At 47.9% G+C, this 16,759-nt stretch overlaps 1 pseudogene; it reads left to right on the top strand.

The window, feature by feature from the left end:
• Positions 1–4,801: 4,801 nt before the first annotated feature.
• On the top strand, positions 4,802–6,010 carry LOC110147917 (adipose-secreted signaling protein pseudogene; annotated as a pseudogene).
• The last annotated feature ends 10,749 nt before the right edge of the window (positions 6,011–16,759 follow it).

The raw sequence follows: 16,759 nt of genomic DNA, 5'->3' as shown, positions 1-16,759 counted from the left end.
AGAAGGGAACAATCAAAGGCAGCTGTCCCTTCTGTGGTTCACTTGAAAACACTTTGATAGTGGAGAGAGAGGAGTGAAGCATCTGGCTGAGACGGCTGCCGGGTGACCTTGAGACTCGACAGCATGTGCTGCAGGGGAGAGGGGGGCAGGATTTCATCCATAATTCCTCCTCTTCCCTTGTCAAGGGAATGACTGCACTTTTTCAGCACTTCAAAGGCATCACTCTCATACATTAAATATCGTGGCTGGGGGTGGGGGGGAAGCTCAGACACCATTTTCCGTTGAGCAAGTAATAAAAAAGTACATGAAGTCTGTTTTCCTAGAAATCCCCTGGACCAGGGAATGAGTCCCTGCCCCAGAAGTGTGAGGGTTTCAGTTGACCGTTACATTTAACGTGAGTCAGGTGTGTGGCGTGGTCACTCGGGAGAGTCAGTCTGGGTCCAGGCTACGTCAGAAGAAGCAGGATGGCTGGGATGCGGCCGTGATGGGTCTCTGTGCTCTGGGGGGATCCCCGCTGGGGCTGTGTGTCCAGCACAGGGTTCCCAGCAGCAAGCAACTCCGGCTAATTTAAGACAAAACGGAATTTATTCAAAGATGTTATTTTTTTCCCACACTTATTTATCTTTTAATTGAATGAAAATTGCTTCACAATACTGTGTTGGCCTCGGCCACCCATCAACACGCATCAGCCACAGGTGCACATGTGACCTCTCTCTCCTTAACCGCCCTCCCGCCGCTTTCCACTCCTCTAGGTGGTTACAGAGCCCAGCCTTGAGCTCCTTGAGTCACGCAGCAAATCCCCATCGGTTATCTACTTTACACATGGTAGTGAATATGCTCCCATAGATGATTCATCCAGTTGTGGAGAGGGTTAGAGAAACCATGTTAAAGACGAGGCTTTTAGGGATAACTTGCAAGCCGTGACACAGGAAAGTCCTGATGAGGTCATTGCTGTCAGTGCTGCCAGCAGATTGCCGGGAAGGCAGGAATTAACAATGACAGATCTGCAGTTACCAGGGGCTTGACTTCCGTGACTACTACACCCACAAGCACCTATCCCATTCCTGCACCAGGAACCCAACCTCCCCGAGATGCTCAGTGCTTCTGCCTCCGTCTGCAAGAACAGTGTTTCCTCTCAGTGAATCCCACTGCCGGAGCCCGAGACACGTGACTCTGTCTTCGGTACAAGGGAGGCTGGAGATTTCAGTTCTTAACTGCTGCATTAGGGAGACGGGACCTAAACCATGGATTTTACAAACAGAGAAAGATGATGGGCACCCATGAAATGACAGGTGTCCCCTGCACTTAATGAAAGCCACAGAGAAACTGCAGCCCCATCAGAAGGAAATAATCAGACAGTGACAGAACAGCTGAAGAAATGGGGCTGCTTCTCTCCATAGAAGAGAAGACATGGGTGACCATCATGGTTATATTCCGAGGGAGAGATTTCATACATAAGAGGAATTAGCCTCGTTCATTATGGCCACAGGGATTAGAGCTGTTCCAGTTATGCACTCTTCAGTCATTTCACCTAAGTACAAAAAAGAACTTCTGAAAGTCAGAACAAAGCCTTCTCAAGATAAGTGACTTCTCTTGTGAGGTAGTGAATCCCCCATCACCAGAAGCATTCAAGAAAATCCTGGTCAACCACTTGCTAGAGATTCAAGCAGTAAACAGAAGTGAGGTAGAATCTAAAGGTCTCCTACAAGTCAGGGATTTTGTCCTTATTAGTTCTTTCCTTCTGATAGTAATCATCAATTTGGCCTTAGAAAAGAAATCAATCTTCATAGATCTTACATAGAATTTGATCTCCCGGCCTTTACTTTTTGCCAAGGCTTCATTTTATTAAAATCTGCCACCTTATTTATCCTCATACAGTTAGTGAGGCAGCAGATCTATTCATTAGTCTTACTTACCGAATACAGAAGGAAGAGAAATGTCCTACCAAACCTCACCAGCTGGAAAGAGAAAAAGTAGCTAGAAGCAGTTCAGTCACTGAAAAATGGAACTTCTTTTTATAAAGGGGAAAAGAATAGATTTCAGTAAAGCAATCAAGTTAGGGAGGGCCATTTTTTTAAAGTAGAAAGAAAGCCAGGTATGTGAAATCATGTGTGTCAATGCCACAAAATGCATAACATTTTTTAAGGCAGAGAAAAACCATGAGTGGTGCATTAGTTTGGCCATGAGTCCTGGTAAGTGAGTTCCCCGACCAGCCTCAGTCTTCTCACCTACAGAATGGGAACATCAGGGGAATTCCCTGGTAGTCCAGTGGTTAGGACTCAATGCTTTCACTGCTGTGCGCCTAGGTTCAGTCTCTGGTTGGGGAGCTAAAATCCTACAAGCCGCATGGCATGGCCAAAAAAATTAAAATTTAAAAAAAGGAAGAGTGGGACTGTCACTGCATTGATGAATTCAGAGGTGGAGAGGCAATTTTGCAGCAGTGGGGGGAGTGGGGAGGAGGGTTCTGTCAAAATGCAGAATGCAGTGTTCACCAAGGGCTGGGCAAGCAGGGAGAACAGGAGGTAAACTGGGGTTTGTCCCTACCCTGGAGCTGGCTGCCTCTGGTCTTATCACTCTCTGATCAGTTAAATCCTGCTCCCGCACAGCCTTGGGTCCCCAGAGGCCAGCAGTGGCTCAGCAGTCATCCAGCCCTGGGCAGCCTGACAGCCTCCCCCCCCCCATTACACTGTTGAGGAGTCACCCACCAGATTCCAGTTGGACACCCTCTTGACAGCCTCACTCCCTGGAGCCCTCGGGGACTCCTGCTCTGAGCTCTCGGGTAAGGAATCTTACTCTGTGTCAGTCTCTGTCACGTTTCATCCCAGTGGTGGTGGAAGTGGTACCCAAGTTTGGCACCTCTTTTTGCTGCATCAGAGATGCTTCTATGTGACCGAAATATCATTTTCAGTGCACGGGAGACTGGCGTTTTCCCATTCCTTTATATTTCATGTTCTTCTCTTATTTCTGCAGAAATTGGTATGACAGGATGGGGTTGGTTTTAGAGAATGGTTTCTTGACAGATAAATGACCACCACAGCAAATCATTTACATTCCTACCATGGAAAGACATTCTGCATGTATACAAACATGAAAACAGGTAAAATGCAGCGTTGCTCTGACTTGGACATTATAGTAAGATCAAACCCTTATTCAGCTTTCATCATGTGGCAGATACTATACCAAGTACTTTATATGCACTATCTCAATCCTCACCATGAACCCTACCTGATAAGGATCTGTTTTCCATCTTACACATGGGAAAGCTGAGGTGCAGAGAGCAAAGCTGAAAGGCAAGAGCAGGGAATTCCTTGGTGGTCCAGTGTCTGGGACGTCACGTCATGCAGGGGGCTCAGGTTTGATCCCTGGTCAGGGATCCCACATGCCACAACTAAGACCCGGTGCAGCCAAATAAGTAAATAAATATTTTTTAAAATAAATTAATAAAAGGTAAGTGCAGAGCTGGGTTGTGGACCAGGGCTGATCTGACTCCTAAGCAAGCCCACACCTCTTCATTTATTGCCTCCTGTAAAGACAGGAGGGGAAAACATGATGCCTCTCTCCTCCCCAGTGCTTTAAAAATGACCATTCAGATAACTATTCAGAAGAGGAAGAAAAAGCCTTATGGGCTAAGACAGAGGTTAATCGTGTATATCTATGGTGAGCTACTTGTCCAAGGTCAGCGGCTTCAGGATGTAGTTTTGTTGTGAGTTTTGTTTGGTGGAGAAAGGAGTGTTGAGTGCTATCAGGGTTTTGATCAGATCAGCCAATATTTCATGTGTATTGATTTCACTGGGGACGGAGAGGAGTATGACCGGTCCCTCAAGATGCCCCCTGACACACAGACACAGCCTGGGCACCAAGTTACTGCCTGGCTGACTCCGTGCAGAGTGAGGTGGCGAGAGGTGGGCAGACAGCCTCCAGGGACACACTACCCCAGGATCAACCCCATGCCTCTTTGGCAGATGGGTCACCAGCTGTGATCATGCTTTGCCGAATGATGGGTCAAACAGGAGACGTGATTGGCCCATTTATGCCTCTGAGCCCGCCCCTTTCCCCTTTCAGAAATATGACTTTTATTGGGTCAAGTTCCCACTGACCTGAGTCTTCAGCCTTGTGGATAAATAGAAAAAGCATCAGAGGGTAAGTTTCCTGAAGGCTGACTTCACCCCCAAAGAGTGACTCAGTGATGGACATCACTTCCCCCGGGCACACACCTATGAGGCATCTCCTGGCTTCCAAGACTCTGTTACCACAGGGTGTGAGGAGCAGAATGTCGTTGTGTTAACACATAATTGGATTTATTCCTCTTTCCCTGCACAGGGAACAATCTGAATTTGGGAGTTTGGGGTTTGAGTCTCTTGTTAAAGCTGAGAAAGACTTCAAAGACTCAACTGCTTCTTAATGGTTTTTTTGTTCTTTAATATTTATTTGGCTGTGCTGGGTCTTAGTTGCGGCCCCTGGGATCTTCAACCCTCCTGCAGTATATGGATTTAGTTCCCAGACCAGGGATTGAACCCAGGCCCCCTGCATTGGGAGCTTGGAGTTTTAGCCACTGGAGCACCAGGGAAGTCCCTAGAGCTTTCTAAACGAGGAAAGGCTCACAGAGCCTGCGGTCGAAGGCCCTCTTTATTCCTTCCACGGCCCAGTGCAGCGCAGCAACAGACTCCTTATCTGGACTTCCACCTGGAGGACAAGAGACTTATCTGCTTCCAGTTGCTAAGACCACCTTGAACATGAATTTTGCTTTTAGCTGCAACCTTTCAGAAGCACCTCAAGAGGCAGCGCGCGGCGGCGGCGCGGGGCTCTCTCGTGTTCGGCGTTGAGCCCCGGCTGCTGCCGCGGTCTCCAGAGCCGCCGCCTCAGCCACTGCCGCCGCTGCGGTCGTCCCTGACCGTCGCGGCTTCAGGGTGCTCCCCGCACGGCTCCTGCTGGTGTCCCTGGAGCATGCGAGGCTGCTGAGCGTGACCGGTGGTGTCCGGCAGGAGATGCGTGTCTCCCCCTGTGGCAGCGAGGGCGTCCATGGCTGCAGCCAACAAGGGCAACAAGTCCAGAGTCCGGAGTATCCGCTTCGCAACAAGTCATGATGCAGAAAGCGCCCAGAGTCATGTCCACGTTGATGAGAAGCTGCATGACTCTGTGGTCGTGGTCACCCAGGAGAGCGACAGCAGCTTTCTGGTCAAGGCTGGACTCCTGAAGATCCTGCACAGGTATGAGATCACCTTCACCCTACCGCAGGGCACAGGCTGAGCAAGGACGTCCGAGACGCAGCTGTCCCCAGCCTGCACCTCCGGCTCCTCAGCGTCTCGCCCACCCCAGAGGTTACAGCGTCAAGTGTGAGTACTCCGCGCACAAGGAGGGCGTCCTCAGGAGGAGATGCTGCTGGCCTGTGAAGGGGGCGCCGACACCTGCGTGCGCTTGCCGGCGCGGGCGCGCGTCATGGACGGACACCGCCGCACACCCCTGCTAGACGGTGTCGAGTGCGTGGGTGCTGAGCTAGGAAAGACTCAGCACAGTGCCCGGCACGGCTTCGGCCGAGGCCCTCAGCCCCACCTGCCTCGGGGCCCCTCAGCCTTAAAGCCAACCTCATCTCCCCCAAAGGCTGCGTGACGGTGTGGCTTCCTCGCCCTTCCGCAGGGTGGGTGTGGAGGTGGAGGGTCCAAGGGCCTCTAAGCTAGAGGCTTGCCCACGCCTCTCACCTCGTTTGTGCCACCCCCCTGCCTCTCCAACATCCTCTCCTCCCACTTTCTCCTGTGTGCCTCAGCCCCCTGCTGGAAGAAATGGATTGAGCCCCCAAGGAGGCTATCTCAGGAGGGCCACGGGAGGGCCTGGGGTGGGCCGTACTCACCCCCACCCCAACATAAGGGCCTAGGCGAGGAGCGAGCGGCCCCTGTTACTACTGCTGCTGTCTCGCTTTAGCCGCCTCTCCCGTCTACTCCTTTTTCCACTGCTGTCCATGCTGAGGAGGAGGGAGACGCAGTTCCCAATCCCTACCCCCTAGGTCTGTGTTGTTTTTAAACGACTGGTTGGGAAAAATCCTGAAGAAATAAAACTTCCAGTGTGTGTGTGGGGTGGGGAGAAGCACCTCAAGAATAAACCACCAGAAGCTCCTCACACTTCCACAGGCACCCGAGGTTTTTATGGCTGTTCTTTGTTTTTGTAATAGACCAGCTGAGGAGAAGGAAATGGCAACCCACTCCAGTGTTCTTTCCTGGAGAATCCCAGGGACAGGGGAGCCTGGTGGGCTGCCGTCTATGGGGTCGCACAGAGTCGGACACGACTGAAGCGACTTAGCAGCACCAGCAGCTGGAACTGAAACATCGTTCTGTTTGTCTAATTTCCTACTGTACATACAGAATCTTCATCTTCAAAACATCTGTGTTTAAGGGAACAAGACCCGACTGAGAAAGCCCAGCATGTGCTTTTTTTAAAGTGAAATAGGGAAATAAGTAAATAACTGTGATGTCCAGGCAGCAGAAATTCAGGACGTTGGACAACATCATGGTTCAGGGTGCAGGGAAGGGGCCTCAGTGGCAGCCTGGGGTTAGACAGACTGGCCTTTGTTTGTGATTTAGTGTGTGGCGGTCACTTGGCTACTTGATCGATTGTGTTGAGGGAAGGTCATGGATGCAGGCAGGATGCAGCATGAGCTGAGGTTGTGTATCGTTGGGTGGGAACTCAGTCACTTCAGTCGTGTCTGCCTCTTTGCGACCGCATCGACTGCAGCCCTCCAGGCTCTTCTGTCCCTGGGATTCTCCAGGCAAGAATACTAGAGTGGGTAGCCATTCTCTCCTCCAGGGGATCTTCCCCACCCGGGGACTGACCTTGCATCCCTTCTGTCTCCTGCATTGGCAAGCAAGTTCTTTACCACTAGCACCACCTGGGAGGCCCATGGTTGGGTAAAATCCTTTAATTGTCCAGTGAGGAAGGCACAGTCCGGCCCCTTCTCCTCCCACTGCTGCCTCTACTTAGAATGAGGAAAAGAGCACCGGAGGGAAGCAGACAGCACTGCCTCCCCCAGCCCCACACTCCACTCACTCTGGCCATTGTTGGCAGCTGTGGGCAAGTCGGACGGCTCTCTGCCTGACCCCTGCTTCTCGGTCTGTGCAAGGGTGGGTAGCTTTCCCTAAAAGACGTGCTCGACTCAACTCGCTTGCTTCTCCAAGTGGGCTCCCCATACAGTAGCATCAGCCTCACTGGGAGTTTGCAGGAAACACAGAATCTCACTACCACCCCAGACCTACGGCCCCGGACTCTGCGTTTTAACTGGAGGCCCAGGTGACTGCTGAGTACACTGGGGTCTGAGATGCTTCTCTGTCCTCCCAAATCGCTGTGACTGCATCAGGCATCTCGCAAAGGATACCCCAAAACATGCCTGAAAAGACCATCTATAGATGTCAGGGCTTGGGGGGCAGACCAGGGTGGGACGTGGGAGAAGAACTTTCATAATGTTTTCTTTGTTCAGCTGTTATAAGTCGTTCTAAGACCTCCATGTTCTCAGAGACGTTTTCTGATAGTCATTTATGCATCCTTTTGCTGCCAGTCACTTCTCCCTGACTAGAGGTGTGAGATGTTTTTCAAGCCCGCTGCAAATGTCTAGTAAATTGCCTTCCCTACTGGGTGGCTTTTTTTCCCTGCTGGGTCTCACCAAGGGACACTGTGAAGAAAGCTTTGAAACACCACATATATTATTAAATATAAGCAGTCACCCTTTCCAGTCAGATGTTTCTGATGACAACTTAGGAATTAGTTTCTTTAGCAAGCATTAGATATAAGTCACTCCATTCTGGGGAAGGATGACAGAGAAAGCTAAGGGCATTTTTTAAAACCACATATGCCTGCGTGAGTTTGGCCAAAAGCAGCTTGTGTTCCAAGTGGGACAGACAGGCCACTCAAGGGGCAGGCAGAGAAGGGGATCAGGGGAAAGAAGTGTGAATGGCTTGAAAGAGAATGTTTCAAGGGTACATGGGCAGAGGGAGTGGGGCTGACTGTCTGAAACATGTTCCTTAGAAATGTCCTTTGAGAGCATAAAAATTAGAACAAGAAACTATGATGTTTACAGACTGCCCCAAACTCCTAGGATTTCAGCCTTTAGATTATGTCTCTATATACCTATTAATGAAACATGATCTTTTTGCAAAATTGCTTTTTTGCAAAAAGCAAGTCTTTTCATCCAAAGGAGATCAAGGCCCTGCCGACAAGGCAGCGTGGAGAAGGAGTGTTGGTCAATGATCCAGATAAGCCAAGGCCAACCTCCCACCCCCAACTACCTCTGTACACAAACTGTCATCACGGACTTCTCCAAAACTGTCTGACCGGGGCACCAGCATGTGCCTTGGACTTGGTTTAGCAAACCGCCTGCCTGTGACACCCGCCACTTTGTGATGGAGGTTCTCCGTGAGGGCAGTGGGCTGTGAGTGCCCCTCAGGGTAACTGGCAAGGTCTGGAGATATTTTTGGTGTCACAGCCGAGGGAGGGGGAGCTGCCAGCATCTAGTGGTAGAGCTGGGATGCTGCTAAACATCCTATGAGGCACAGGACAGGCTCCACTAAACATCCTATGAGGCACAGGACAGGCTCCACGGCAGAATTATCTGACCCTCAATGTCATCAGTGTTGAGGTTGAGAAGCTCTGTTCTGGGAAAATGGGTTTGCGTTTCCATTTGCTGCTCAGCATGGCGCTGTTGAAGGAATCTGGGTCAGAACTTCCTCCCATAGTTTCTTGGGTCACAGGCGAGTCTGCATGAACAGACCCTAGCAATGAGCCAAGATGGCTCCAAATCTTACCACCAGGTTTGGCCACCTCAGCTATGTCACCACAGGGCCTCCTGGGAGGGCAGAGCCCCCTTGTTTACATTTTAATCTCCAAGGGGATTTCTGAGGTTTAGCTTCTTCTAATCCTGGTATCTTGGCATAGATGGAGGCCTCTGGGAGGTCAAGAGAAATCCAGGTCATATCCATTTTGGAAGCTCGAAGTATAAAAATGAAGAAAGGCAGAAACGAGATTACAAAAATACCAATTAATTTTAAATACTTGCATATAAGGAATTAATATTTCTACCCCTGAATAACAGAATGCAATATACTTGTGCTCTTCACAATATAACTACAATATTTATAAAATTCATATATTATTTCAGAGTGCCCTACAAACAAGGTTGTCCCATAGTACCACACAACCTTATAGGTGGACAGTGAAAGTCTTTTCTTCAGTCTTGTCGGTCTGTAGCTGTAAATATACTTTACTTGGAAAAATATTAAAGATCTAAATGTACAGCTCTTTGAGGCTATGTCATTAGCAGCAAAAGTTCAAAGACAGAAAATAATAGTTAAAACATATAAAAACTTACCTATGTATGTATATATCTGTGTAACTATATATTTATGGTCAAAACATATAAATACTGGATAGCCTAGGTAGTATTCTGAGTTAAATCAATAACACATGAATATCCTATGTTGTTTTCAATCCCATTTTACAGATGGGAAAACTGAAATGGAGTGAAATCAAGTGATTTGCCAAAGGTCACATACTTTACAAGTAGGTATGTTCGTAGAATCAGGTATGTAAGTAAACTCAGGATTCAGGCTGAGGGAGGTGCACTCTGGAGGCCACACCCTTAAGTCTTGTGATACACAGCTTCTCAAAAGGAAAGACATGGGCTCAAGAAGATGTGCAGAACCATTGAATGGCTTGAGAAAGCATCAGTGTGACTGATGCTAGCAGTAGAGGCGCTGGAGTCAGACAGATCTGAATTCAAATCCTGATTCTGATCCTTGTTAGCCATGTGGCCGCGGGCTTCTTACTTCACTTAAAGCTGGTTTTCTCTGCTGGAACATGGGCAAGGTGGTCCTCAGGTGTCCAGTGAAGCTGTGTTGGGATCTGAGAATTAGCACAAGGGTACCACAGGGTACACAGCTGTGTGATGGTAAAACTGCAGTTCAGAGGGAGCAAGCCGGTGACCCAAGGACACACAGCAGACTAGTGACAGGCCTCTTCTTGACACATCAGCCGTTCTCAATTATTTCACATAGCCGGGCCCCTCCATCCCCAGGTAGTGTCGTTCTGAAACTTCCCATTTCGGGGCTGCAGATAGGCTCTGCTCACCTGCAAGTCTGGGCCGTCATACAGGGTGGTTCATGCCAAACTGGGTGAAGCTGTTGTTCAGTCGCTAAGTCGTGTCCAACTCCTTCACTATCTCCCAGAGTTTGCTCAAATTCATGTCCACTGAGTCAGTGATGTTATCTAACCATCTCATCCTCTATCACCGCCTTCTCCTCTTGCCCTCAATCTTTCCCAGGATCAGGGTCTTTTCCAGTGGAAAATTAGAGATCACAATTAGAGATGCTTCAGTTCGAGAACAAGTCAGGGCAAAGAATGCTCAAGCTCCAGGCACAGTCCTTGAGTGGCCACTAGGTGGAGCCACACTTCCACATTCAGGGGGCTCTCACACTGTCTCCAGAGGAGTGATTGAGGAGTCTCGTGCGTTCACTCACTCACTCATTCACTCAGTAAGTATTAACTCAGTCCCTACTCTGCACTAGGCAGGGTGATACAGCAGTGAACACTGCACTAACAAACCCTGTGATTAGAATCTGATAACTCTGTTTTAATGTCTCATAAGCAGGCAACAACTACATCATTCTACTCACTCCATCCTTAAGAGGGCTCCAGAGATGTCATGCTTCCACTTCTTATTCAAATATTCACTGGGCATGCCTTCTCCTCCAAGCTCTGGGAGTCCTAAGATGGATCACTCTCTGGTGGACAAGTCAAACACGGGCGTTCAACTTGACCTGTGTGATGACTGATGTTTGCCGGAGGCTGGCCAGAGGAGCCCAGAACTTGACTTTAAATGTCTCCAGGACCCTTTAGAGTCAAGTCGTTTCTCTCTTGGCATCCTGAAGCGGAGAGATCAAAACATTTGCCCCACCCATCCTTTCTCTGCTTCTTGTGAGCAACTGGATCCTTTTCCCAATCCTTGTTCTCATGACAATGGAAATAGGGTTCTGTCTCCTCAGAAACCTCTGTTAATGGGACCAGGTGGGACTTGAGATGGTGGGGATGTGACTGATTTCTTTCACCTGGGGCTTTGGTGAAGCTTCCGTCTTCCCAAGGTGCACATTCCTGCCTTCCCTTCCAGAAGGGGCTGTGTGGGTGTGAAGGGAGCCACGTAAGAATGAAGTTGGAAGACTCAGGCCCTGACCCCATATCTTAGATCAGTCACATCCTTTTTCTGAGTCTCAGGCTTCTCGTCCGTGGTAACTTAAACACAGCCACCAATTCTTTACAGATCCCCCCATCAGGAGATGGCGGCTTTCCCCACTTCCCTCCATCCCTCCTCGGCCTTGCTCTAATCCAAATGGCATCATCTCCCCCTAGGTTAGCCATACGGTACCCTCCTGATGGTTTCCCCACATTCATTTGGTCCCCCCGCACACATTCTACACACTGGAAATCAGATGATATGAAAACGTAAGTTACATGTGTCCTTTGTCTGTCACATGCCCCCTAGTCATGGCCCCCAGCCTCCCTTACTACCAACTGCCAAGATGGTCACCATCTAGCTGCCCCCCATCTCTCCACCTGTCTCCTCACGTCTGGGATTGGAGCCTCAGTACCGCACCGCTGGTCACCGGGAGAGAAATTGGAGCAGAAAACCAAGGTAGAACTGGAGTGAGCAAGCTTATGGGGTTGAAGTTTCAACTTAAGACAAACAATGAGGTCTTACCCAGAACCTTCCTTGAACCTGGGGAAAGGGTTTTCTTTCCTAAGAAGTAGAGGTGGTGGTGGCATTCAGAAGGGAGCATTTGGGAAAATGCAGAGTTTCAGTGCAGGCTAAGTGGTCAGAAACCTCAGCTGCCCCTCGGCATCTGGACGGGGAACCGGGTAAGTCAGTCAGCATCAGGCCGCCCCAACCACATTCACTTACACATCTCAGTTTTCCCCTGATTTTGCAGCTCTGGTCCTCCGTTAGGGTGTCAGCTCCTCTTGGGGGGAGGACTATGGTATATTCATCTTTGCAGCTCCCTGTCTTTCAGACAGAGCTCTGCACAAAGATGTCAGAGAAAATGGGCTTTAAAAAAAAAAAATCTAAGATATTTATTTATTTATCTGGCTGCATCAGGTGTTAGTTGCCACACATGGGATCTTCGTTCTTTGTTGTGGCATGTGGGATCTTTAGTTGCAACATGTGGACTCTTGGTTACAGCCTGTGGGATCTAGTTCCTTGACCAGGGATCAACATGGGGCCCCCTGTGTTGGGAGAATAGAGTCTCAGCCACTGGACCACCATGGAAATCTCAGAGAAAACATTTTATGAACGTCCTGAGCATCAGTTCTTCCTTCCAGCCCACTGCTGGGAGCAGCATCTCTGTTTCTCTTCTAAAGAACTCTCCTCTTCCACACTCTCACCCACATGCTCCATGTAAGAGCTGACTTCCTCTCTGGCTCCAGAGTTGGACACGTGCTCTGCTCCAACCAAGCAAAACATCACCTTCTCCTGACTAGAGTGACTGGTTTAGGAGTGGGCAAGTGACCATTTCAGAACCAAGGAGACAAATGAGACAGAAAAGCGGAGTTTATAAAGGCAAGTACTTTTTCTGTTAGGACAGCAAGCAATACAAGCTGCAAACTGCTGAAGGCCTGGAATTAGCTAAATGCATTGGAAAATAGAGACAGAAAATGGGAGAGAGTCAAAATCCTGATGACATGGGTTAAGCCCCTGGATCCAGCTTGAGTCTGAAGCCATTTATGTCATTGCTTCCTTGAGTCATCAGAGCATGTAAATTCCATTTCTTGCCCAAGTCAATTAGAGTTTGGTTATCTGTCACTTGCATCTGGAAGAGTTCTGACAGATAAATGAATGAATGAAAAAGTCTACCAGAAAACTTGAGGCATAGAGAAAAGGATTCTGTGCTGAAAGTCAGGGTGGTATGTTGCTATTTACTAACTATGTGACTCTATGCAAGTTGCCTGATGTCTGTGGACTTCAGTTTAGAACTCTGATAAGCATTCACTTGGGACTTCCCCGGTGGCTCAATGGTAAAGAATCTGCCTGCAATGCAGGATACCCGGGTTCGATCCCTGGGTTGGGAAGATCCCCTGGAGGAGAAAATGGCAACCCACTCCAGTATTCTTGCCTGGAGAATCCCCATGGACAGAGGAGCCTGGCAGGCTATAGTCCACAGGGTCCAAAGAGTTGGACATGACTGAAGCAACTGAGCAAGCAAGCAAACCATTCATTGATTCAACAAATATTAACAGCATTTATTGTGCCAGGCACCATGCTAGGTACTGATGGGCTCTACTCTAGTAACAAGGCCCTGATGGTTCCTATTTTCGTGAAAATGAAAAGTTCAGTTCTAGAAAAATAAAATTGATTGTGTCATGGCAACATCTGTTTGCGGTAGAAGTCTCTACCACTTAGTAACTGGTAGCTATTAATATCCTTCTACTCCTTGTCAGCTAACTAATATTGTAAGGTTAGCTATAGGAGAGGCAAGAAATAGAGCCTAGTGTAATGGGGGTAGGGGTACCACGCACTTCACTTCCTTCTCTGGCTTGGGACCAATCAGAAATCATGTTTATGAGCCTAATTATACCCAGCACTGAGCTAAAGGGTGTAATGACAGCCTTGCGTGGGCTTGGGTCCAATCTTCTGAGACCTTTAGCTCTAAGAATGAAAAGCCAACATGCTACCAAGTACAGTTTTTTTTCTGGCCTCTGGCAAAGAGACTTTTCTGAGTTAAATACGCTCATCAGTGTTCCCAAGAATCAGGCTTAGAAATGCAACTACTTAAGCATGATCTCTTTCAATTCTTGTTATAAGGAACTAATAATGCCAACTACACTTGGATTTTCAATCGTAAAGAGAATTCACAGCTTGGGTTGAAGTGGCAGAATGTCAGATCTAAACCCAGTAAAAGAGTCTAAGTTCAGCAGGCCCAAGGTAGCTAGAGCCATACTCCACTTTCTATTCTTTATTTACTCATTTAACAAATACTTATCAAATACCCACTCTGAACCAGCACCGTCATGGAGCAGCAGCTGTCCCATGAGAGGGCAGCTCCAGAGTAAATGAATCCAGAGGCAACTACTCAAATACGAGCCCACTCCTGCATGCCAGGTGTGTACACCTAAGCCCAGCCAGATGTTAATAAGCCAGTCTTTACTCATAAATCAGCTCATGTGCTCTGGTCTAAATATAGCCCAGGTTCTTGCCTGTTCCCATAATTATTGCTGCATTTTTAAATGACCTCAAAGCTTAGTGGTTGGGTACTGAATGCCACTGAACTGTACACTTAAAAATGGTTAAAATGGTAAATTTTATAGTACATTTAACCACAATGAAGAATTATGGAAGGATTAAAAAAAAAAGTTAAGAGTTTGAAACAACCATTTAACTATGCTCACAGATTCAGGGGAGAGGGGTCAGAATTGGGGGCAAGGCGCAGTGGGGAGGGCTCATCTCTGCTCCACAGGGCCTGGGTCTCAGGTGGAAAAACTCAAAGGCTGAGAGGAAGGGTTAGTGTCTGTGTGGTGGAACTGTGTGAAGGCTCTTTCATTTATGCGTCTGGCTTGACTCAAAAACTAGGACTGTCTACTGGGGCACCCACATGTGGCCTTTCCTTGTGGTTTGGATTCCTCAAAACATAGTGGCCTCAGGGTAGTCAGACTTTGTATATGGCAGCTCAGAACTCCAAACATAAGTGTCTCACTGGGGGAGAAAAGGCAGAACTTGCATCCTATTTATGACCTAACCTTGGAACTTCTGTCATGCTGAATATTGGTCAAAGCAGTCATAAGCCTATCCGAATTCAAGGCTGATGTGGGCAGAGTTAGACCCCAGGTTTTGATGGGGGAGCATCAAGAACACATAGTGGAAAAACATGTCTGGAAGAAGATATTGTTACAGTCATTTTTGAAAAATACAGCCTGTCATACCACCTTTAAAAATGGGCCAAAAGCAGGGCACTTCCCTGGAGATCCAGCGGCTAAGACTCCGTGCTCCCAAAGCAGGAAGCCTGGGTTCAATCCCTGGTCAGTGAAGTTGATCCCACATTCTGCAACTAAGTGTGTGAATGCAACTAAAGATCCCACATGTCACAACTAGGACCTGGCACAGCCAAATAAGTAAATAAATATAAATAAAAAATTCTTTTTAAATAAAATGGACCAAAAGCAAAGAAGCTACAGAGGAATTGCTTTAGAGAAACAGTCCTGGAAGAGATGAACACATACTCTGCCTACCCTAGGGATTAGCAGTTCATGCCTGAGAGGATCCCTCCCCAGGCTGGGCAAGTTCCAAGGGGGTACTGCTGAGCGTAGAGTTGCTGGTGTCTAGCTGTAGTTCTGCCAGTCCCTAACTGAGTGTGATCTCATGGTAGTAAGGCTTTTCATTGCTGAATTTCCTCACCTTTAAAATAGAGGGGGAGTTCCCTATTGGCCTAGGGGTTAGAATTCAGGGCTTTCACTCCTGCAGCCGGGGTTCAATCCCTGGTCAGGGAACTGAGATGCTGCAAGGCGCATGGTGTGGCCAAAATATTGGAAAAAATTAAATGGAGGTAATTTTTCATCATGTTTCATCAATATTGTTGCAAAACCAAGTAAACTATTTTATGTAAGGAAAATGGGTTGCAAACTGCCCACAAATTGACCCCATATGTGGACAGCCCATTCTGACAATAAAACTGGGGCAGAGCATATGCTGCCAGTTTTCTTTGCCACCACTCTCTCCATAACAACCACCCTCCTGTTTTGCTTGCCAGTCTCAGATGTAGGGAAGAGAGATGAAGGTCAGAGAGGGCAAGTGACCAAGACAGGGTCATAGAGCCAAGAAAATAAGCTCTTGAAAATATCTAACCACCTGATGACCTGTCCTACCAGTTTTTCCCCAGCACTAAGAGCCTCATTTCTGCTCCCCACCCTGAACTAGTTTCACAGGGTATTGAAGGTCAGCAGCTACAGAAGTCCATGATTTAATTTTTGTAGAGATAGGTGGCAAGTGTCCATAGTGTGTGAAAGTGTTATTTGGTCAGTCGTGTCCGACTCTCTGCAACCCCATGGACTGTAGCCCACCAGGCTCCTCTGTCCATGGGATTCTCCAGGCAAGAATACTGGAGTGGGTTGCCATTTCCTCTTCCAGGGGATCTTCCCCACCCAGGGATCAGACCCAGGTCTCTCGCATTGTAGGCAGATTCTTTACTATCTGAGCTACCAGGGAAGCAAATGCCATGGTAAGTGCCAATCTGTAGTTGGCAGTATCCTAGCTACTCACTAGCTGTTGTGGCCTTGGGAAAGATTATATTCCCCCATGTGTAAAATGGGAGTAAGATCTCCCACAAAGGGTTAAGAAGTTACCAAGTTCACATAAGGCACTTAAAACGGTGCCTCCTGTATATATCAAGCACTTTGTGTTTGCTGCTGCTAAAACCACTACCTTGTACTTAGTATATAAATAACATGCAAGAATGTAATGAAATGTAATGGCTAAACTATCTCCCTGAAATGATAATTCATTTGGGGGAATTCCCTGGTCATCCAGTGTAAAGCTGGGGCTTTCACTGCTCTGCCGAACTTGGGGAACTAAGATCCCACAAGCCCGCCCATCCAGAGAAGAAGAATAAGGAAAAAAAAAAAAAAGTTCAGTTTGGAGAAAGTTTTTAAAAACAATCCTAAAACCTCTACCATTGTCAGCTCTAAGAACATGGAGGAAAAATAAAGGTTGGTGTAAATTTGGCTCTGACCTTTACAGTTCCAA

Source organism: Odocoileus virginianus, chromosome 23, assembly GCF_023699985.2.
Source record: "Odocoileus virginianus isolate 20LAN1187 ecotype Illinois chromosome 23, Ovbor_1.2, whole genome shotgun sequence".
NCBI classification, from domain to species: Eukaryota; Metazoa; Chordata; class Mammalia; order Artiodactyla; family Cervidae; genus Odocoileus; species Odocoileus virginianus.
Note: the sequence above shows the minus strand (reverse complement) of the source record. Positions and strands in the feature narration are given on the sequence as shown.